The 24,384-nt window shown below is 44.6% G+C and overlaps 1 pseudogene across 1 annotated transcript in view; it reads right to left on the bottom strand.

Moving 5' to 3' along the window:
* The window catches only part of LOC144953534 (uncharacterized), a 69,148-nt pseudogene that overhangs the window by 23,154 nt on the left and 21,610 nt on the right, over positions 1–24,384 (bottom strand). Inside the window, exon 3 of the transcript XR_013640824.1 lies at positions 2,588–11,194. The product of XR_013640824.1 is annotated as an uncharacterized LOC144953534 (transcript). The remainder of the gene's footprint in view (positions 1–2,587; positions 11,195–24,384) is intronic.

The raw sequence follows: 24,384 nt of genomic DNA, 5'->3' as shown, positions 1-24,384 counted from the left end.
CTCTCCACAACTGCCCCATCACCGATTGGGAGTTGTGGGGGTGGAGTGTCCGATGGTACAAAATACCCAGACAGGTGCTTAGTTTTGGTGGGGCTGATGGTAAGGCCACACCTCTTAATGGCACCCTCCAGTTTCAGCAGAAGCGTCTCTAACTCCTTCTCTGAACGAGCAGAAATTACAAAATCATCGGCATACATAACGTGGTTGACCAATAGGGAGCCATCCTTTGACCGCACCCGGGCATCGATCAGCCTCCCAGTATATCTGTACCAAATGAAAATGTCCCCAGTACAGGTATTGAAGGCTTCACAAACTACATGGTCAAAATATGTTAAATAATGTGGGAGCCAGAGAACATCCCTGTCGCACCCCAAGGTGTACAGGGAATGGCTCTCCCGGCTACATAGTTTTACCTGGGTATCATAGGCCTTGACCAGGTCAATAAAGCAGAGTTGTAGGTCTTGTTGGAATTCCCTACACCTCTGCTTTAACAGATGGACAGAAAATATGGCATCTGTGCAAGACCACCCTTTTTTGAAACCGCATTGGAGCTCCGCAAGCCTCTCATCAGCGTGCCTAGCAAGGCGATGTTGAATAATCCTTGCCAGGACCTTTCCCAGCACACTGAGGAGTGAGATGCCCCTGTAGTTGTTACAGTCTGAGCAGTCCCCCTTCTTAAAGAGGACCACCAGGGCATCGTTCCAATCCTGCGGAACCCATCCAGTGGTCCAGACTGTTGTTATGATGTCATGTAGGGCAGTCTGTGCACAAAAGCCACCCTCCCTCCGCATTTTGCTTGGGAGATCATCTCTGCCTGGTGCCTTTCCTGGTCTCAGACTCTGGATCGCCTTCAGTCCTTTCTCAACAGATGGCACCTCTGCCAGCCACTCACAGGAGGTGACTTCTTCTTCCAATATTTGAGGCACCGCAGCCTCAGCAGGGTCATCCCCACTTTGTTTTTCTGGCTGAAGGATTTCCCCTCCCCCAGGACCTCACAGAAATGTTCAGCAAATCTGCAAACCTGTTCCTGGGGGTCAGAGATTGGATCACCGTTTTTTCTCCTAATGATGGTAATAGGTGTGGTGCTGCAGGTTACTTTTTTGATGGAGTTAAGACACACACTATCTCACAGATACACACTCATACAGTCACTCACAGACACACACACTCATACACACACAGTCACTCACAGACACACAAAGATCCCCCCGTATAACCTTAACAGACTGTAGGGGCAAGTGCTGTTAGCGAGCACCTATGAAGGCCGGAACGGTACACGAGGGGGTGGCCAGCACCACGCCCGACCGCCTTTGTCTCCCTAGTGGCGATGTTTACACACCGCACCAGGTACTCATTTGAGGCTGAGTCGACCTAGGGGAGGCCCGGGACCGGTTCAGATAATCGTCACTGGGTGTTGGCCGTGAGCGGGAATCGAACCCGGGTCGCCAGGTTCATAGCGCAGCGCGCTAACCGCTACACTACCGCTCCCCACACAGACACACACTCACTGACACACACTCAAAGACACACTCACTCAGAGATATACACAATATTGACAGAATATTGACAGACAATACAACTCCTTAAACATACCACTATTTTGGTAGCAGATGAATCCAAACTTTTTCTATTTGAATATGGCGAAGGAACGACCCACACAAATCAGCAAAATTTTCATCTGTGTCCCGCGACGGTTTCACTTTGAGTGCCGGGACTTAGCGCGGTAAAAAAAAACACATTCTAGGGGCCGGCTCTGGAGAGAGGAGCGGCGGGACTTCACTGTTTATTTTTCAAACAGTGACAGTGTAGACGTGACCCCCGATGCTCCTAACTGCAGGTAGCGCGAGCGGCGCGCCTGCTTACTTGTAAGTATAGAGAGAGCTGGTGCAGGGATCTCCCCAGCCAGCACCTCTGCGAGGGCTACATAAAATGGCCTGGCGGGCCGGATTCGGCCCGCGGGCCTTGTGTTTGACACATGTTTTATTTATTTCTTTTGAGTTCCATTTATGTGGTAAAGCCCTGTGAAGCATTCGGCTCTTGAATCGAGTGATTTACGCGATCTAACCCAAACAAACCTGTATTATGGATGTATATTTGAAGTTTGCCTGTCTCTGTCTCTCTCTCCCCGTGGTCGCGTGGATTTTCCTCCGGATCCTCAGGGGTTTTTCCTCCACATTAAGAGTCAACATCACCACGCGTTTAGAGTATTTGACCGATATACATTTCCACACGTTGATAAGCCACTTTGCTGTGGGCAGGTCGCCTCTGAAAAAGATCGGTATAGTTCAAGTGGGCTTGGCCTGGTAAGATAAAAAACTGTATAAATATTTAAAAGAAACAAAGTTTCAAAGTAGTGAGCCAGATGAAGACAAATTAAACTTAAGGAGAGCATTAAAGCAAATGCAATCAGGCAAGGGCAGGAGGCAAGGCCCCGCGTTGTAATGTTCCAACCTGGACATCGATTCCATACTCATTGCTACTCAATTGATATCCCTACGAGAGAGAGAGGAGCGAGGCTCTACCTGGGTAAACAACAACAACAACCACCACCACAACAACAACAACAACGACGATGTGAACTTCTCACCTCGGATCTCAGTGAGCGCGCGCGGAGCGGCAGCTTCCTGGTATCTCGTGACGTCACGCGGCCGCAAGAGGTGACATGACGTCACTTGCGGGGTTCAACACACAATCCCCTCCCCCAACGAGCGGCAGTGTAACTGAATAAATTATGTTAATGAATCAGGCCTATGTCGGGTGATGGGGCGCGGATGCTGAACCAGTCGCAATGAACGAGACAGTATTTATGCATTAATTATGTTAATTGTAGCCAGTGACTGTGCGTAGCTTTGCCCAAATAAAGATTTTTATTGGAACAGAATCGGCAGACCAACCGGATGTGACGTCACGATCAAAGCGCTGTGGAGCAGCGATTGGGGAGGGGGAATACTTTGGTGACATGACGTCACTAGAGGGGTACACCTCCCCCAGGCGTCTCCACCGATGAGGTAATGCGGAGCGAGAGAGCGCGGGGTTTGAGTTTAAGTTAATTTAGATTCCTTTTCCATTACTCCCTCTCTTGAGCAGAGACCCCTTGGGTGCGTGAGCTCAACAACAACGTTAACATTATTGTGTGTATATTCTTTGGTTCTTTCGGTAAATACTCTTAGGTTTTTTCGGTAAAGTCACGTAGGTAAAAATAAATTATAGAAATAAAATTATAAATCACGACGTTTCGGAGGCAACACAAGTCTCCGTCGGTAAAGTCACTTAGGTATAAAATAAGATAAATCACGTTTCGGGCGCAACACAAGCGTCCGTCATCAGGTGGGAAAGCATGGCCTGCTGCTGATGCACTGTAGAAACAGTCTGCATCAGCAGCAGGCCATGTTTTCGCGAACCGGCGCCACACAAACCAAACCAGACCGACGACTCGCGTTCCCACCGAGGTTGCAAAATTATAATCCACGTTTTGGGTTTTGATTATAAATATTGGTCGCGAAAGCCTACGCGTTAAGCGAGCTCTATAATCCCTTCCCTCGCTCTGGGCGTTCATCCCTTGTAAGTTGTTCGTTTGGTTTGGAAGTAAAACATGAGACTCACTTTGCTGCTTTGATTGCAAGCGACTCAAGGTATGCCGTAGCCGTGTTCACGGTATTTCCATCTGGTTTGATCTCCCTATGGGGAAATGTTATTTGCTCGCGTGTGCAAATCTTGCTGTCCGTGCTGCGGGGAGACAAAGACGGCTGTGAGCTGCTCGCTTACCCTGGAGTGTTGCATGTTGGTTAATTATGATAGACTTCTCTGCCCTTAACTCTCCTAGGAGATCCACTCTAATTTCGTACTTATTATTTGACTTAGCCTGTTATTATTTTATCTGATATCCCGGGGCTAGGGAATGTTTTTTTTTTGCTTAGGAGCGACCTTGACTGCCATAATTATTCTTTGATGCTTCGGTCATGCCGCGTAGAAATTATTAAAGGTAAATAATGTCAGTATTAAATTAACAAATGAGGATTCACGACCCTGGTGCAGACTGTAGTCTGGTTTCCAATTGGAGCGAGGATCGATAATGTTTGCTTAATCTTCATGGTTAAGTTGGTAACTTCGTTTAAAACCCGTCTTGTTTGCTTCTTGTTGACAATTTAGGCCGTAAGGTGAAGACATTTTACGCTTAATCCCGTTCCCATATATGGGCCACTACATTCTTTTCATTCTAATAAAAAGATCTATTGCTTTTGGCCGTGAAAATAAAAGTTCTCCATGTCTAATCCTGCAGTTTATTTTTTATTACTGTTTAAAGTCGGCAATATTTCTTTCCTCGCGTAATCATATTTTGATCGTCAGTGATGAGGCTTTGCGTCACGTGCTTCCCGCTAGACCAATAAGGTGGCCGCTTTTTTGGGACGAGAGGTAAACATTAGTCCAAGATGTCTGCGCCCTTGTTGTCAATATCGAGTAGTGAAGAGGAGAAAATTACGGCCAGACCTCCTTCAAAAGTCTGTAAATAGTATTTTAAACAATGCTACATACGTCCATAAAGAAAGAAGCAAAGGATTTTACACGCACACGGTGAGATACATTCAGAAACTGCGTCAAACGGTGGCTTTTTTTGCAAGGTGAGAATCGGAGAATAGCAGAAACATACAAACATTGTCTAGAAATCGAGTTTGACAATGTTCCTGAAGACGCTGGGTTTCACTCCACTTGCTACAGGCGTTTCATTGACAAGTAAACCCGTAAAAACAAAGTTTTCACTATAAATCCTTTATATGCGTGGCGGCTAGAGTCCTCTCGTCCTCTGGCTTGAGATGGCTGCCACCTATGGGTCAGATGATTGTCTGCCACCATTAAGCAATTGGTAATTAAATATTTAATTTGTTTTCCCTAAACAGTGTAAAATTTGGGATTTTTTTTTCACGAAAATTAATTGTCACACACAACGAGTCTGTGTGGAAAATGTCAGCTCGATTGGATCAAGAGAAGTGGGTTAAAAACGAGCGAAAGATTTGCACGGTCCTAAGCAAGCAAGCAAACTTAATATAAAGGATTTAAAAATATATTCGCCTGTGGAGGACGCGGGGATCGATCCCGCGACCTTTGGCATGGGAAGCGAGGGCGCTCCAACTGCGCTACTCCGCCACGGCTTGTGGAGAGGTTACGCTCTGGGCTCTTACACTCTGACGTTCAGCCAAAGCCATGAATGAGTTCTATTTGAATATATGTAAAATACATTTTTTTGCCTAAAAAGTGTAAAATTTTGGGAATTTTTTTTCACGAACAATAATTGTCTGGCACAACGAGTCTGTGTGGAAAATGTCAGCTTGATTGGATCACGGGAAGTGGGTTAAAAAACGACCGAAAGATTTGCACGGTCCTAAGAAAGCAAGCAAGCACGCACGCAAGCAAGCAAGCGAACTTAATATAAAGGATTTAAAAAGCGCTTGGATGCGGCCGAGAAACGGGCCACAGCGTCCTGAAGCTCAAGATCAAGGCCAGTCTGTGCCATCGGGTAGTAACGTTAGTATCGCTGCAGTTGATTGTCCCGCAAAAAAACTTAGGTCCAGGACCGGCCTGCCAGTAGCTTCTGCTGGTCCTGTGCTTTCTGCCTTGTGCATAATTTGTAAGAAAACGGACAAGTACATTACTGTGGGAGGCAAACGCCAGAAGGACCATCTTTCACAGGCAGAAACGTCAGCACGTAGGTAAAAACAAAACACACACAAACACACACGTTTGAACTTGTATTCCCTTATGCTGGGTACCATGGCTAACTTTCAATTACAATTACATAATTTATGTAATGTTTATTTTAGTCAGAGACAGATTTGCATTGTTTTGCATACAGCTACAGCCAGAACACTCATTATTGTTTAACTCTTAACACAGTTTTTTATTAGTTTAATTAGTATTTATTTATTTACAGGCAATTTGCTGAAAGCTGCTGAGATGAAGGAAGACACTAGCATTCTTGTGCATATTCGAGAGAAAGACTGTCTCTGGAGGTGCGATACCACAAGGCCTGTTATAGACAGTACACCAGGTTCTTGACAAAGTCTAGTGCATCAGTTACTGTGACCTCAGAAGAACAGTGAGTTAGCAATATTTTATATTAATAAATATTAATTAATAATTCCCTCACATTTTCACATTTCAAAAGTAGGAGGTTGGCCCGTAATTTCCCCCAGCTGGTGTTTCACTACCCCAAGAAGCGCAACATAAGTGAGATGGTTTTCGTTGAGACATTGTCTGCAGATAAGCTGATAGACAGGCTACCTCATCCATCAGGTACAGAAACAACAGTCAACTGAGGTAACTAGCGAAAGTGACTGTGAAAACAGGGCTAGTGCAAAAGCTGGTCCACAAAGACCAAGTTCAATGGCCTCCAACAATATTTCAGAGGACACGAGGACACTTTACAGTGCGGCATTAATATTAAATATGCTTCTGTGTGACTCTCCCGGTATGAAATGCCCGTGGCCACCCACATCAGATGATCTAAATGTGAGCGAGGCAAAATCTGTCGTTCCAATTGAACTGTACAATCCGATTTCCTGGATTATTGGTGCAACTGAGGAACCAACACTGGCCCATTATGTTGATATTCCAGATGATTTGAACCTAAAAGTGATATGTATCTGTCAAGACATTGTGTATCTTGCATCTAAGGGTTGGGGGCAGACCCCTAAATCATTGTCTTGGTCTAACGGTTCGCCATTTAACAGGTTCATCACAAATTGTGTCACTTCTAAATAGACTAGGACATTGTGCAGCATGGGACACAGTTGTCAGTCTAGACACTAGCCTTGCCCAACTTCAACTAATAGAGGGCAGAGACAAAATACCAAAGGGATTCTCAAAGAAGGTTCCTACAGTACTTGTGTGGGACAATATTGACTTTGGGGAGGAGACAGTCAGGTCGTAGAACTACCCACCACACAAATGGGATTATGCTGAAAAGTTCTGTAGTTGAACCTGTGTCAACAACAAACAGACAACCACTACAGAAGGGAAAAACCTCATTGAAAGTACCCCCTAGCATCCCTGTCGAACAGTACCATCAGTCTAATAGACAAGGACCACATAACTTGTTTCATCAGGAAAGTGTTCCATTACAGGCGGACACATACAAATTGAACACGGTGTCTGCTGTACAAACTGAACTGGCATATGTTTTTGTAAAGTCCATAGATGCTGAAAGATGCACAATACCAAGCTGGACAGGTTTACATACATTACTTCAAGGTGATGGCACTCTGCAAAAGTCAGCACTGTATTATCTTCCAGTCATTGAGGCTTCACCGACAGAGATGTCAACAGTAAACACAATTCTGAAGCGAAGTGTCCAAATTCATAATCAGTTAGAACTGGACCATATAGTGTTAGTTTTTGACAAAGCTATATATGCCAAAGCTCAGCAAATCTGCTGGAAAGATGATGACTTTACTCAGCGTAAAGTGATTAGACTAGGTGAATTTCACACATGCATGTCCTACCTGAGCATTCTAGGAAAAAGGTTTGGAGATGCAGGACTGCAAGACATACTCATCGAGTCCAAAGTTGTTGCCCCAGGATCCATCAATGGAGTGATCAGTAGAGCTATTTTCTTTGATGGCATGGCAGTCATTCAAGCCATTCGGTCAATACCAAGTACCTTTGGAGAGCTGGCAGAGACCATACTGCAGTACATAGTCAAACTTTCTCTGAAACAAACTGTACACGGATAGACTTTGTGATTGACCAGTATCCAAAAATGAGTATTAAAAACCTAGAACGGTCACGTAGAGCTGGTGGTGGTACACAACTGGTGAAAATTTATGGACAGGATCATAAGACATCAACACAATGGAAAAAGTGTATATCAGATGGAACAAACAAAGAAGCACTGGCAGAATTCCTCTATGTTGTGTGGCGAGAGGCTGATCTTACCACTGTGGGAAAGGACTTAAGCTTGTACATAGCACATGGAGACCTGTGTCACTGCGTGACTGTAATGGAGGATTTACATACTCTCAGTGCTGTTGAAGATCTGACATGTGATCATGAGGAATGTGACACCAGGGTGTTTTTACATGCACAACATGCTGCACAGGAACATCAAACTGTAGTCATCAAGATCCCTGATACTGATGTGGCAGTGATTGCTTTAAGTCTGCAGCCAGATTTACCATGTAGGTTGTATTTTTTCACGGGGGTTGGCAACAAAACAAGGCTCATTGACTTAGCTAAGGTGTCGTCAGCTCTTGGCACAAGTGTCTGTTTGGCACTTATTGGGATCCATACCTTCTCAGGTTGTGACTTTACAAGTGCCTTTTATGGCAAAGGCAAAAGAAAGGCATTTTCTGTTGCTTGTGAGAAAGAGGAATATATGACTGCTTTTACAAATCTGGGTAGCAGTTTTAACCTAGACCAGTCTACCTTTGAGCTACTTTGCACATATGTGTGCCACCTGTATGGCCAGTCATCTGCCGAAAATGTGAACGATACAAGATACAAAGCATTCTGTATGGCATGGTCAGCTTTTCCAGAACTATCCATGCCCCTTACAAGTGACGCCCTGTACCAACACTGCAAAAGGGCAAACTACCAAGCAGCCATAATGAGACATTCTCTGAAAGGTATAATGTGTGCCCCTTCACCCGTCGGCAATGGATGGCACCTCGAGGATGGTGAGTTAACAGTTACCTGGATGACTAGAAATCCTGCCCCTGAAAGTGTGTTGCAGGCAGTCCACTGCAGTTGCAAGCATAGCAAATGTGAGACTGGAAGATGTTCCTGTATGTCTGCAAGACTGTCTTGTACTGATTTATGTCGGTGCCAAAATTGTGCAAATGTTTCACAGGAAACAGAAGACCTACATGGGATGATGGCTCTGATAGTGATAGGGATGATACCGATGAGTAAATATGCGCTGTGTTATAATTTAATGTGATTTTGAGCTGTAAAGAATCTGTGGTAGAATTGTAATTTTTTTTGGCAGCATTCCAAAACAAGGGGACAGTGTAGCATTTCGAGTCATTTCAGCCAACTTGGGCCAAAGTGTGCTTATATTTGTATCTTTCTGTGATTACACAGTACCTACTGAAAATTTTGATGTACAAAACATCACAGTTTTGCTAAATTTAAAATGTTTGTTTAATTTTGCTTAGTGCCAATCTGTGAAGTTGAAGCATATTTTCTACAAATTTGCCATATTTCATGGTCTACATTCACACATAAGTATATAATGCACCAAAACCTGTCTCAAGTGTTTAGGTACATGTATAAGTGTCAGTTTGAGAGATATTTGGTGTTGCTAAAATGTATATAAAGTTACAAACAAAACCAGCAGCATAAGATTTTCGTTTTTTCCAATTCACAATTATATACATTTATGGATTTTGAAAAAAAACTGCAGGGTATTTTGTGGAGAACTTTTAACATAAAGTCGAAAATGGTTTTGTCTATGAAAAAATTCATTTAAAAAGTAGTTCCCAGGTGTGGGAACGAAAATCATTTTCTAGCCACTTTTTCCTTGTTCACCTTACGGCCTAATTCTATATTTTTTTTAGCCGTCAAGAATATAATTATATATTGCTCGTGGCGCCTGTTCTTGTATTGTGAGGGGGGCTTTTGGAAGTGTTGGTGTTATTCTAACACCCTCTTGCGACCCCCCCCCTTTTCCTCTCGTGTGAAAGTCGGGGAGGTTTTATGACATTTGATGGCTGTCTCTTTCATGCTTTCTGGCCTTTGAAGCGAGGTGTGCACGCATCTGCTGTGGATTTGGGAAACGGGTTTTTCGCTCGTCTTTGTTTGCTCCCAAGTTGCCACCGGTGGCTGTTAAAAAGAAATATAGTATTGGCAGAATTATTCTTAATATGAATAAAAAAAGGGTATAGATACAAGACCTGTGTTACAGGCCTTTAATAATGGAGCTTCACCATCTCAAGCCTACACATCTACCGGGTCTCTATTTGACTTTGTATTGTTTAAGAAGTCCACCCACACCTCCACTTCAACAAACTTCTGGGAGTTGCCTCGCTCTGCCTCATAGTCAGAATTGTCCTCCTGCTTCACGTTTCCTCCACTGATGTGAAGGTTCGATTTTGTAGTTGAATCTTCATCTTCACATTTTACCTTCACTTCTTTGCTCTTCACTGTCGCCTCTTCAAATTTCACTTTCACCTCTTCACATTTCACTTTGATACATTTCGTAGTGTCCAAGCTGGAATTTACTTCTGGCTCTTTTTTCAGGAGGCATAAGCTCATTACAGCACTTTGACTTCCACAAGTCGATTTCAGACTACACTCCTTGGGGATCTTCTGATGCCTGTGTGTTCTCTGGTGTCTATGAAGATATGGTGACTGTGCAAATGCCTTCCCACACACAGTGCACTTGAAGGGTTTCTCTCCTGTATGTTTTCTCTGGTGCTTTTGAAGAAGTGATGACCGTGCAAAGGCCTTCCCGCACACAGTACACTTGAAAGGTTTCTCTCCTGTGTGTGTTCTCTGGTGTATTTTAAGATAAAATGCACTTGAAAATGCCTTCCCGCACACACTGCACTTGAAGGGTTTGTCTCCTGTGTGCGTTCTCTGGTGTTTTTTTAAGATGTGATGACTGTGCAAATGCCTTCTCACACACAGTGCACTTGAAAGGTTTCTCTCCTGTGTGTTCTCTGGTGTTTTTTAAGATTTGCTGACTGTGCAAATGCCTTTGCACACACACTGCACTTGAAGGGTGTCTCTCCCATGTGTGTTCTCTGGTGTTTTTTAAGATTTGATGACTGTGCAAATGCCTTTTCACACACACTGCACTTGAAGGGTTTCTCTCCCGTGTGTGTTCTCTGGTGGCTCTGAAGATCTGATGACTGTGCAAATGCCTTCCCGCACAGAGGGCACCTGAAGGGTTTCTCTCCCGTGTGTGTTCTCTGGTGGTTCTGAAGATCTGATGACTGTGCAAATGCCTTCTCACACACAGTGCACTTGAAAGGTTTCTCTCCTGTGTGCGTTCTCTGGTGTTTTTTAAGATATGATGACCATGCAAATGCCTTCTCACATACAGTGCACTTGAAGGGTTTCTCTCCTGTTTGCGTTCTCTGGTGCTGTGTCAAATTTCCAGTACGATCCGTGCTGTTTGCATAATGGTCGCATTGTTTCATTTTTGTACCGAGCTGCGCTGAGTGCCTTTGCTCCATCAGACCAATTCTGCAGAGAAAGCGTCAGCGGAAGCATCAGCTGCAGACAGAAAAACATATCCACACCATCTACGTCAGTATCGAGGCACAGAAGAATGAATATATACGCAGTCACACATGACTTACACGTCTATACTTATTCATATATTCAAGATATAGTGAAAAAGATTCCCCAATTCAGCACACGGGCTGTTAAGCCACACAATGAGAGGGCAAATGGTCAAAAATATGAATGGATTCCCTAGTATCTTCAAAATTAATGTTTAACCAAAACTCCAAGCACACACTTTCGGCTGTTTAGGTATGAAAGGAATATTTATTTCAGTAAAATTCAGCCAACATAGCAAAGTGTGTTGAATATACTATTTGTATTATGCAGAAATGCATACATTAATGTTCAATGAAAACTTAGATACTCTTTGGTTTTTTCGGTAAAGTCACGAAGGTATAAAATTAAATAAAGCACTGCTGGATTATATTTTTTCTGCCTGAGGACGACCGCTTGTGTTGTAATGGAAACGTCGTGATTTATTTTATTTTATACCTACTTGACTTTACCAAAAGAACCAAAGAGTATGGATTCCTGCAGTCACGAAAGCTTCAAATCAAGATCAAAACTTACAAGTGAAGCCAGGCTCTGATTTGCTTGAATGCTCGGATGAACAGATCTAACTTCAGCTGCATGTGTTGAGATGCTTTCCTTACTGTTTCCATTCTTATAAAAAGTTCCAGAGGAAAACTAAAATAAACTATTGTTTTGATTTAACCTCCATGTTCAATTGTTAATATGCTTTACTGAAAATACAAACATGACACTGTCACACACCCGCATGGTATAAAGGTGGTGGTGGTGTGTCCAGAACCATGCCTGGCCACCTTCATCTGCTCAGTATTAATGCTTCCTCACTTCACCATGTAATTCATTTAAGATCAATCAACATAGCAGAGGCCCACAATAAGTTCAGCTTTCATTTATCAATCATGTTTGCTGTCGGCAATAATCAAACTAATTGTTGAGTTCAAAATGCAGTGAAATAACTACGCCACAGCTCCCCACAAAGATAAACTCTTAAATACACATACATTTCACAAGGATCATTAACATTGTATAAACAAAACATCCACCATTCATGACGAATTGGAAGTAACCTTATCGCAGTGGTAATGCCATGATAGCTGCAATTCCAGGCCATGTACGTGTGGATTCCTTGTCAGAATGTATTGGGAATGATCCAGGTGTCAAGGGATGACTGACAGATGAACCAGCTGCACACCCCACTGTCTTACTGGGTTTTAGGAACCCAGCATTCCACCCATTCATGTGAGTGTCGCTCCTCTGACCTAATCGTTGTTCCAGAGCAATAATCTCTTAAATGCCCTGCAGCATAGATAACGGGCCTCCTCGAGAGGCCAATATTGACACTACTTATACCAGTCATCGGCCGTGACGATCACCGCCACATCCTACAATCTCTTCTCTCGCCAATGCCACACCTGTTTAGCCCCTAATATCTGGACTAACAGAAGCTGCCTGAGCATGTGGTAACTGGAAATGCAGGATTCACGAATGAACCAATGCAGCCTCGCCTGTCAAAGAGACTCATTATCTATATATATAAAATCGCGAATCTGTCTGTCTGTCTGTCTGTGGGTCGCCGGACCATACGCAGTTTCATTGGACGGCGGTTGCCCCTGGCAACGGGTAGCGACGCCTTCGCCGCTTTCATTGGACGGCGGTTGCCCCCTTGCAACGGGTAGCGACGCCTTCCCGGCGGGGTGGACGCCATTTTTAATTCCCGTTAAAAATAGGCGCACGCATTAACACGCGACTCTGAGGTAAATTCATCAAAGTTTCAAGTCCTCTTCACTCCCCCCCCCCCACCACAATGTGTGCAATTACTATTATAGCGTCGGTCGATTATAAAATTATAGCGATTAGACAGTATTATTGTAGCGCGGGGGGGGAAACGGCACCCGTACCCAGCGTCAGCCGGGTGGGAAAATCAGGCGAGGCCGGAGGCTCTGCACGGTACTAGGCCTCGACACCCACCACGCGACTCTGAGGTAAATTCATCAAAGTTTCACGTCCTCTACAGAGTGGTGAGGGAGGGAGAGTGGTGAGGGAGGGAGAGTGGTGAGGGAGGGAGAGTGGTGAGGGAGGGAGAGTGGTGAGGGAGGGAGAGTGGTGAGGGAGGGAGAGTGCTGAGGGAGGGAGAGTGGTGAGGGAGGGAGAGTGGTGAGGGAGGGAGAGTGCTGAGGGAGGGAGAGTGCTGAGGGAAGGAGAGTGGTGAGGGAGGGAGAGTGGTGAGGGAGGGAGAGTGGTGAGGGAGGGAGAGTGGTGAGGGAGGGAGAGTGCTGAGGGAGGGAGAGTGCTGAGGGAGGGAGAGTGCTGAGGGAGGGAGAGTGCTGAGGGAGGGAGAGTGGTGAGGGAGGGAGAGTGGTGAGGGAGGGAGAGTGCTGAGGGAGAGTGCTGAGGGAGGGAGAGTGGTGAGGGAGGGAGAGTGGTGAGGGAGGGAGAGTGGTGAGGGAGGGAGAGTGGTGAGGGAGGGAGAGTGCTGAGGGAGGGAGAGTGCTGAGGGAGGGAGAGTGGTGAGGGAGGGAGAGTGGTGAGGGAGGGAGAGTGGTGAGGGAGGGAGAGTGGTGAGGGAGGGAGAGTGGTGAGGGAGGGAGAGTGGTGAAGGAGGGAGAGTGGTGAGGGAGGGAGAGTGGTGAGGGAGGGATTCAGCCTCAAAACGAGTAACTGGTGTGGCGTATTAACATCGCCACTGGGGAGACAAAGGCGGCCGGGCGTGGTGGATACAAGTCCCGGGCGAAGCCGGGTAGTGCAGCTAGTATTCTATATTGATATATTAAGGATCTGTAGAGCTTCGAATACAAAATAGTCTGGTTGAATTAAGGATGAATCATAGGCAGGCCAGCCTTCATTGTAGAAGCCAGCACAGATGGTCATTTAAATAAGTTCATATTTTGCATCCACAGAGTAATATCTGTGGCCAAGAAGAATCACAGGTTTGTTCGTTCGTTTCTAAAAACGCTTGTCCTGGTGATGCTCGTGGGGGCAGCACACAGATTCGGGCGGTCCAGGCCTCCCTTTCCCTGGCGACAGACTAGCTCAACCTGGGGAATTCCAAAGCGTTCACAGGCCAACGTGTCTTGGGCCAGCCCCAAGGTCTTTGCCCAGTGGGACGTGCATGGTACAGTTCCAGGGGGAGTCTATTGGGGTGCATCCTTACATATATTCTATATTGATATCACCGCTAGAGCCAGGTCCAGGGGTTGTGTTTGCCAACAAGCGACTCGTGGCCGCGTGACCCATGTAACCCAGTCGGGCCAGCTCGAAATGGCTACGTGGTACCATCCTGTGCACTGAACATCCGCAGGATTAAGGGTGAGGGGCGGGTGCGATGCCAGTATGGCAGGGAGAGGGATGGTCTCATATGGACTCGACCTACGCGATGGACACTCACAGCTTTGTATAGAGCAAAAGTCCAGGCACCTTGCACACAGAGTTACACAGTCTAATGAAGGAATGCTGCCCGACTAATTTTAAGTGAGATTTTGGCTGCCAAACCAGAGCTGGTCATGAATTAATTAAACAGGTATGGGAGCTCCTCCACCACTTGTAGAACTGCCTTATTATTCATGGAGAGTTGAGCAGGTGCAGTGTTGTATGACATTAAATTCCCAGGCAGGTGATTTATTTTTGTGGAACATTTTCAAGGCCCCATTTCATGATTGGAATTATCAAGCCACAGAACAAGATTCCCTAATTCCATCTCCTTAAGTAGCCATTACCAGATCATCAGCAGATGTAACATGGTCGACCAGCATGGAACGATCCTTGAACTATAACCAGGCATCAATTAGCGTATCATTGTAACCGTAACAAATGCAATAGTTTTTATATGACCATTGGGAGCTTCTCAAACTACATATTTATTGAAGATGCTATGTAATGTAATGCATGGGGCCAGAGTGAATTTCGGTCACAAGCCAAGATGAACAGGATATGGCTCCGACTCCTGGTCACACAGCTTAAGATCATCCTGCCCAAAATCATACAAATCCTCAAATAATGTGAGAAGAGGCATAGATTTGAAAACAAATAACAATCCAAAGCCCCAAGCCTCTTCATGGTACTATAGGGCTTAATTAAATCAAGAATGCAGAGATCTAATTTCTGTTGAAAATACATACGCCTCTGCTGTAGTCAATAGACAAAAAATACAGCAGCTGCTTGCATATCGCGGAGGGTACATTCTTGGAAATTGCCGCGCGAAAGCTAAAAGCGCGATATTCAATACTTAAGCCTTTCCTAAGTAATGGTGTTGGGTAAACGTCAACTAAAATTTACAACATCACAATTGAAATAAGTACTGTACTGTATTCCAAATAAACTAAAAATTGAAATAAACATGGAGAAACCAAACACAAAAAATATTCCCAGACAAAAAATAGTATAAATCTATAAAGATAAAGCAGACTTGGCGCTTGTGTATATTTTTTAGCGAACCAAATTGTGCTAACACACTCCAAACTTTCCATGCATACTCACGGGTGTGTTAGTGTGTTGTTCACACTAATTTTAATCTTAACTAAACACCTACATCTGTACCACCTGCACACACCCCACGCTCCTCACCTCCCCTGGACATTCTCACTACTTCCGGTTTGCCACACATGTAAACACATTATGACATTTCATATACTACAATTCCAAGCACTCACCATAACATGAGTGTCTCCACTGCACTGCTATACTTGATCTCATATTTACCAGGTTATCCTTCCCTATTATCAGCCCTGCGTTTTTGCCGCCAAATTCATCCCCTTCTGGCTTCTTACTGTCCTCTCTGCACGTGCACGGCTCATCTCTAACACACAGCAATATTTTTATAAAAAACGTACTATTCTAAAATGTTTACATCTATGTGCCAACACTACAGACCTCACACTATGAGATCTCTTTTACCAGTGGCAAAATATAATAGTAGGTTTTTACCCTTTTAACTGGTACAAAACTGACACCTTTATTCAAGGCATCATGTTTGCAATGACCACAACACAAGTAGTCAAAAAAGCAAACAAAAAGAAGCAACTCTGATAAGGATGATAATATGCACTGTCCTTGAAGTTGATTGGCCCACACCCGAGACGGCTTTCTTTAGAGCCTAGTCCCCATTGGTGTAGGGCCAGATGACACCAGAAGGCGTACAACTCAAACACAGTGCAATATCAGAGTATTGAGAGCTCGGGGTAAGCATTTACACTATGAGATCTCTTTTACCAGTGGCAAAATATAATAGTAGGTTTTTACCCTTTTAACTGGTACAAAACTGACACCTTTATTCAAGGCATCATGTTTGCAATGACCACAACACAAGTAGTCAAAAAAGCAAACAAAAAGAAGCAACTCTGATAAGGATGATAATATGCACTGTCCTTGAAGTTGATTGGCCCACACCCGAGACGGCTTTCTTTAGAGCCTAGTCCCCATTGGTGTAGGGCCAGATGACACCAGAAGGCGTACAACTCAAACACAGTGCAATATCAGAGTATTGAGAGCTCGGGGTAAGCATTTACACTATGAGATCTCTTTTACCAGTGGCAAAATATAATAGTAGGTTTTTACCCTTATATTTTGCCACTGGTAAAAGAGATCTCATAGTGTAAATGCTTACCCCGAGCTCTCAATACTCTGATATTGCACTGTGTTTGAGTTGTACGCCTTCTGGTGTCATCTGGCCCTACACCAATGGGGACTAGGCTCTAAAGAAAGCCGTCTCGGGTGTGGGCCAATCAACTTCAAGGACAGTGCATATTATCATCCTTATCAGAGTTGCTTCTTTTTGTTTGCTTTTTTGACTACTTGTGTTGTGGTCATTGCAAACATGATGCCTTGAATAAAGGTGTCAGTTTTGTACCAGTTAAATGGGTAAAAACCTACTATTATATTTTGCCACTGGTAAAAGAGATCTCATAGTGTAAATGCTTACCCCGAGCTCTCAATACTCTGATATTGCACTGTGTTTGAGTTGTACGCCTTCTGGTGTCATCTGGCCCTACACCAATGGGGACTAGGCTCTAAAGAAAGCCGTCTCGGGTGTGGGCCAATCAACTTCAAGGACAGTGCATATTATCATCCTTATCAGAGTTGCTTCTTTTTGTTTGCTTTTTTGACTACTTGTGTTGTGGTCATTGCAAACATGATGCCTTGAATAAAGGTGTCAGTTTTGTACCAGTTAAAAGGGTAAAAACCTACTATTATATTTTGCCACTGGTAAAAGAGATCTCATAGTGTAAATGCTTACCCCGAGCTCTCAATACTCTGATATTGCACTGTGTTTGAGTTGTACGCCTTCTGGTGTCATCTGGCCCTACACCAATGGGGACTAGGCTCTAAAGAAAGCCGTCTCGGGTGTGGGCCAATCAACTTCAAGGACAGTGCATATTATCATCCTTATCAGAGTTGCTTCTTTTTGTTTGCTTTTTTGACTACTTGTGTTGTGGTCATTGCAAACATGATGCCTTGAATAAAGGTGTCAGTTTTGTACCAGTTAAAAGGGTAAAAACCTACTATTATATTTTGCCACTGGTAAAAGAGATCTCATAGTGTAAATGCTTGCCCCGAGCTCTCAATACTCTGATATTGCACTGTGTTTGAGTTGTACGCCTTCTGGTGTCATCTGGCCCTACACCAATGGGGACTAGGCTCTAAAGAAAGCCGTCTCGGGTGTGGGCCAATCAACTTCAAGGACAGTGCATATTATCATCCTTATCAGAGTTGCTTCTTTTTGTTTGCTTTTTTGACTACTTGTGTTGTGGTCATTGCAAACATGATGCCTTGAATAAAGGTGTCAGTTTTGTACCAGTTAAAAGGGTAAAAACCTACTATCACTACAGACCTCCTTCGACACAACATAGATGCGAAACAACAGCTACGACTAAATACATCAAATCTACATCGCCTGGTAAGGAATAAAAAGCATGAAAATACACGCACTAGCGTTAAAATAATTATACAAGTACACGCACCACCACTCACATACTATGAATACCTACATCAAGCGCTACAAACAATTACTTCGTTCATAAGAGGTTTTTGGGTTAGATCGCGTAAATATGCGTCGTTAAAACCCGCCACCACCCGACGTAGCCATCTAGTAAGGTTTGTCACGTAAACAGAACGTGGCCAATTCCTCACTAGTACAGCACACCGGTTGTGTGTTGGAGAGCCAAGCCACAACATTTACCAACTGAGTACGACATTTCGCCAGTAATTACAACTAGCTTCATCAGGCGACAGCCAGATTTGTGGTGAAGTCTTACTGTTTCATACTCTTTGGTTCACATACGTGACTTTACCAAAAGAACCAAAGAGTATGGATGCCTGCATTCACGAAAGCTTCAAATCAAGAATCTTACTGTTTCGTTCCTTATATAGAGACTTCTTTGCCTTCAGGATCATGGTGCGAAAAGGCAGCTTCAATCTCTTCTTAAGATGCAAAGAGCTCTTCCACCAATTTTCTGTCGACATTTATGCCAAAATAGAAGCTTCATTCGATTAAACCCACTAGATGGCAAAACATCCAACATTGTCTATCCTGAAGCTCTTCAAGGGCAACGAATTTAAAAGCTGTCTTAATTATTAAACAAACAAGCCCTGCGATTGTATAACACAACCAAAACACCGTGACAATACACATATTTACAGACCTCATTGGCATATTCCAATAATTCTAACAAAGCCAGCATTGCAAAACATTACTCGTAACGTTTAATTACTCAGACTTGTGCGAAGCCGGGTAACTTAGTTATTACTGAATACAATACTTCCGATGATGTTTGTGCATGAGTGAAAAGTGGCAGTGCAATGGTTCGCGTGCTGCACTATAAACCCAGCGACCTGATTTATATTCCCAGAGCCAAGCCACAACATTTGGCTGTCGCCTGATAAAGCTGGTTGTAAATACTGGCCAACGTCTTACTCAGATTGTAATGTTGTGGCTTGGCTCTCCAACACACAACCGGTGTGCTGTACTAGTGACGATTTGGCCACGTTGTTTACTTAACAAACCTTACTAATTGGCTCTGTTGGGTGGTGGCAGATTTAACTTTATATATGTACGCGATCTAACCCAAACAAACCTGAATTAAGGATGTATATTTATAGTTTGCGTGTCTTTCTCCCCGTGGTCGCGTGGATTTTCTTCTGGGTCTTCCGGTTTTTCCCTCCACATTTAGAGTCAACATCACCACGCGTTTAGAGTATTTGACGGATATACATTTCCACACGTTGATAAGCCACTTTGTTGTGGGCAGGTCGCTTCTGAAAAAGAGCGGTGTAGCTCAAGTGGGCTTTGCCTGGTAAGATAAAACAAATTTTATTAATATTTTAAAGAAAAAAAGTTTCAAAGTAGTGAGCCAGGTGAAGACAAATTAAACTTAAGCCGAGAATTAAAGCAAATTCAATCAGGCGAAAGCAGGAGGCAAGGCCCCGCATGGCTAGGCCCCGCGTCGTAATGTTCCAACCTGGACATGGTTTCCATACTCGCTGCTACTCAATTGATATCCCTACAAGGGGGAGAAGGAGCGAGGCTCTACCTGGGTAAACAACAACAACCACCACGACAACAATCACGATGTGAACTTCTCACCTCGGATCTCAGTGAGCGCGCGCGAGGATCGGCAGCTTCCTGGTATCTCATGACGTCACGCGGCAGCAGCAGGTGACATGAAGTCACTAGCGGGGTACACCTCCCCCTCGAGTCTAACGCCGATTAGGTAATGCAGTGGTGACGTCAGAGAGCGGGATAAGAGTTTAAGTATGAGTCAGTCAGCGTATGATGAGTGAATTAGTGTATGATGAGTGAATGGGTCAGCGTATGACGAGTGAGTCAACGTATGATGAGTTAGTGTATGATGAATGAATTTGTATATGATGAGTGAATGGGTCAGTGGTTGTGTGAGTGTATGATGTGTGAGTGAGTCAGCGTATGATGAGTGAGTCCGTGTATGATGTGTGAGTGAGTGAGTGTATGATGTGTGAGTGACTCAGTGTATGATGAGTGAGTCAGCGTATGATGAGTGAGTATGATGAGTCAATGGGTCAGTGGTTGTGTGAGTGAGTGTATGATGAGTGAGTGAGTCAGCGTATGATGAGTGAGTAAGTGTATGATGTGTGAGTGAGTGTATGATGTGTGAGTGAGTCAGTGTATGATGTGTGAGTGAGTCAGTGTAAGATGCGTGAGTGTATCACGGCATCCTCCACGCCATCACGGCCTCAACCCGCCATCACGGTATGCTAAACATTTCGAACAAACACACATTTAAAAATTTGCCTTTTATGTATAAGATAGATAGAGTCAGGATGTACTACTGTAGTGTAAGCAGGTACCACCACAGTCGGTATCCACTGCTGTAATCATTGCAGGTACCACCACAATATGCACTGCTGTAATCATAGCAGGTACCACCACAGTCAGTATGCACTGCTGTAATCATAGCAGGTACCACCACAACAGTATGCACTGTTGTCATCATAGCAGGTACCACCACAATATGCACTGCTGTAATCATAACAGGAACCACCACAGTCAGTATGCACTGCTGTCGTGAAAGCAGGTACCACCACAGTCAGTATGCACAGCGGTAGTCATAGGATATCACCACAGTCAGTATGCACTGCTGTAATCATAGCAGGTACCACCAGTCAGTATGCACTGCTGTAATCATAGCACGTACCACCACAGTATACACTGCTGTAGTGAAAGCAGGTTCCACCACAGTATGCACTGCTGTTATCATAGCACGTACCACCACAGTCAGTATGCACTGCTGTTGTGAAAGCAGGTACCACCAAAGTCGTTATGCACTGCTGTAGTCATAACAGGTGCCACCACTGTCAGTATACACTGCTGTAGTGATAGCAGATACCACCTCAGTGGGTATGCACTGCTGTAGTGATAGTAGATACTGCTATCGAGTTGGTAGATACTGTTATATAGAGTTAGTAGATACTAAAACAGTCAGTATATACCACTACAGTCAGTCTATACTGCTACAGTCAGTATATACTACTATAAGTCAGTACATATCATAGCAGGTACCACCACAATATGCACTGCTGTAATCATAGCAGGTACCGCCACAGTCGGTATGCACTGCTGTAGTGAAACCAGGTCCCACCACAGTCGGTATGCACTGCTGTAGTGAAAGCAAGTACCACCACAATATGCACAGCTGTAATAGCAGGTACCACCACAGCACTATGCACTGCTGTAATCATAGCAGGTACCACCACAACAGTATGCACTGCTATAATAGCAGGTACCTGTTGTGTCTATACCCCTTTTTTTTATTAATATTAAGAACAATAAAAAAATGTTTTTTTTTATATCTATATATATTTAAATTAAATAATGAAAACAACCCACTACTCCTCACAAGCACACCAGGAATCTGTGAAACGGGGAGGGCCATTAAACGCGGTTTGGCACAAACACACGCATGCCATAAAGTACGTATGGCGGGGTCTGGCCTCGGGATGACCCACGCAGGGGGAGCAAGGAGGGAGTCAAAGGGTCGCGAGGGGGGGGGTCTGTGCCTGACATTCCTAGGGCATCTGTTTCTCTTGTTTGTTTTTCCTCTCACAAGAGACGCTGAGAGAGGAGAGGGTGTTCACGTTTTTGAGTTAAACACACGCGAGCAAATAACACTTCCCCGTAGGGAGATCAAACCACGATGAAATACAGTGAACACGGTTACGGCACGCCTTGAGTCACTTACAATCAAATCACAATAATACTAAACAGCCAAATGAGTCGCATTTTAACTTCCAAACCAAAAACAACTTAAGCTGTGTGAGACAAAGGATATAACGCCCAGAGCGAGGGAGGGGATCATTAAGCTCGCTTAACGCGTAGGTTTTCGCGACAAATATTATTCACAATCAAAAACGTGTATTATGATTGTGATGATGTAACCTCGGTGCGAACGCGAATCGTCGGTCTGGTTTAATGGATAACTCGTGTGGGGCACCAGTTCGTGAAGAAGCCCCCACCCCTCCTTCCAGAATGATTACACAGCTGTGTCTTTAAAGCTAATAAACACACGCAACACATACGGACGGACACGCACACGACACACACGGACGCAGATGTGTTCGCCCCCACAAAAGATATATGACCCGGCCTTTGAACAACTCGGGAAACCGAGTGGATTTTCTCAATATAAGCCGAGGCAAAATCCATTCAAGACATCTCGTCTCCGGGGCTACGGCCCCCACCAGAGATCTCCAGGGCTACGGCCCCATCTCATCTCAACGCCGACAATGAAGAAGCTCTTCCGTCATCCAGAATGACGATGTTCGTGGGGTAGCGACGTGCATCGACAAGCTGAGGTCTGCACCACCTAAGAAGAATTGCTACCCTGAGTCGCCGAGCTGCGAGTGAAGCTGACGGAGATTCCAGCTATCACTCTCGAGCCAACAAAGACACCCAACGTCCACCCAACAATGAACGAAGCATCGTTCATCGCCAGAGTGACGACCAGCGAACAACCTGTACAAAGGGCGGAGATCGCCAAGCGTCAACCAAGCGAGCATCGCAAAGGACGAGCAGCAGCGGATGAGCAACAAGAGCCATCGTTCATCGCCAGAGCGCTCCAAGCCAGTGAGCACGCACAGCCGCGTCGTCCAGAGCCTGAGCCAACACAGCCTGAAGTAAGGGCGAGTGTCCGTGTGAAGCGGGCAGCGATCAAGGAGAGAGTGACGACGATATCATCGCGCACCACGACGGCGAGCATCGTGCGACGCCACTCATCTAGCAGTAGAGAGAGAGAAAGCGCACGAGCAGCACGACTCGGGCGTCATCAAGCGTCGTGCCGACTCGTGGAGGAGCTGCGCGCTATCCGACTACGGAATCATCGCGCACCACGATGGCGGACATCGTGCCAACGCCGCTCAATCGAGCAGTGGAGAAAGGGAGACAGCACGGGCTCGCTGTGGCCACGCCCAAGCGAGAGGAACCTCTAAAGAGCTGGTTGTATCTCCCCCACCCCACAAGCTAAAGACATAACTCCCGGCTCTAAGAAAAATGTAATTAATTTTACAAAGGGACAACGCATACACAACACGCACACGAATAAGACTTTCAAAAAGTTATCTTGCGTTTCAAAAAGGGTTGCCATTTCAAGGTGGTGCGTTCAATAATCAACTGATCGTGCAAAGCAGTTGCTGCCGTCGAGTTACAGGAATAAGAAATGTTTTAGTCATTTATTTTCGTTAATTGCATAATCTTGCCGATGAATCTACTGACGTATACTTTGCCTTTGCATCTTAGAGGTCATATGTTTGTTTAGAATAAAAATTGCTTAACACCAAGTGTTCGAGTGCTTCTTTCCCAGTCCATGCAAAACTGTCTTATTCCTAAGAACTGTATCCTGCGATGAGATATGAAATTAGAGACCTAACATTACATAAACACACTAAGATAATCAGTAAATGTTCAATCAAAGATAATCGTTTTATCCCGATTGATACAACTCTGGATAACGAAGCTAAGCCTAATTATCATAACTGCACACATTAACATAATCGCAAGCATCCGCATAAATTACTACAATTATCTCCGTGATTATCATAATGTATGCATATAATTACATACATTAACATCATTCATGCGATTTGCGCATTTTTCGGACTTAATAATTACAACATATACAACATACCACCACAGCAGTATGCACTGTTGTAATCATAGCAGGTACCACCACAATATGCACTGCTGTAATCTTGGCAGGTACCACCAGAAGATGCACTGTTGTAATCATAGCAGGAACCACCACAGTCAGTATGCACTGCTTTCGTGAAAGCAGGTACCACCACAGTCAGTATGCACAGCGGTAGTCATAGGATACCACCACAGTCAGTATCCACTGCTGTAATCATAGCAGGTACCACCACAGTATACACTGCTGTAGTGAAAGCAGGTTCCACCACAGTATGCACTGCTGTTATCATAGCATGTACCACCACAGTCAGTATGCACTGCTGTAGTGAAAGCAGGTACCACCAAAGTCGGTATGCACTGCTGTAGTCATAGCAGGTGCCACCACTGTCAGTATGCACTGTTGTAGTGATAGCAGGTACCACCTCAGTCGGTATGCACTGCTGCAGTGATAGTAGATACTGCTATCGAGTTGTTAGATA

The sequence above is a fragment of the Lampetra fluviatilis genome, chromosome 78 (assembly GCF_964198595.1).
Source record: "Lampetra fluviatilis chromosome 78, kcLamFluv1.1, whole genome shotgun sequence".
Taxonomy (NCBI): Eukaryota; Metazoa; Chordata; class Hyperoartia; order Petromyzontiformes; family Petromyzontidae; genus Lampetra; species Lampetra fluviatilis.
Note: the sequence above shows the minus strand (reverse complement) of the source record. Positions and strands in the feature narration are given on the sequence as shown.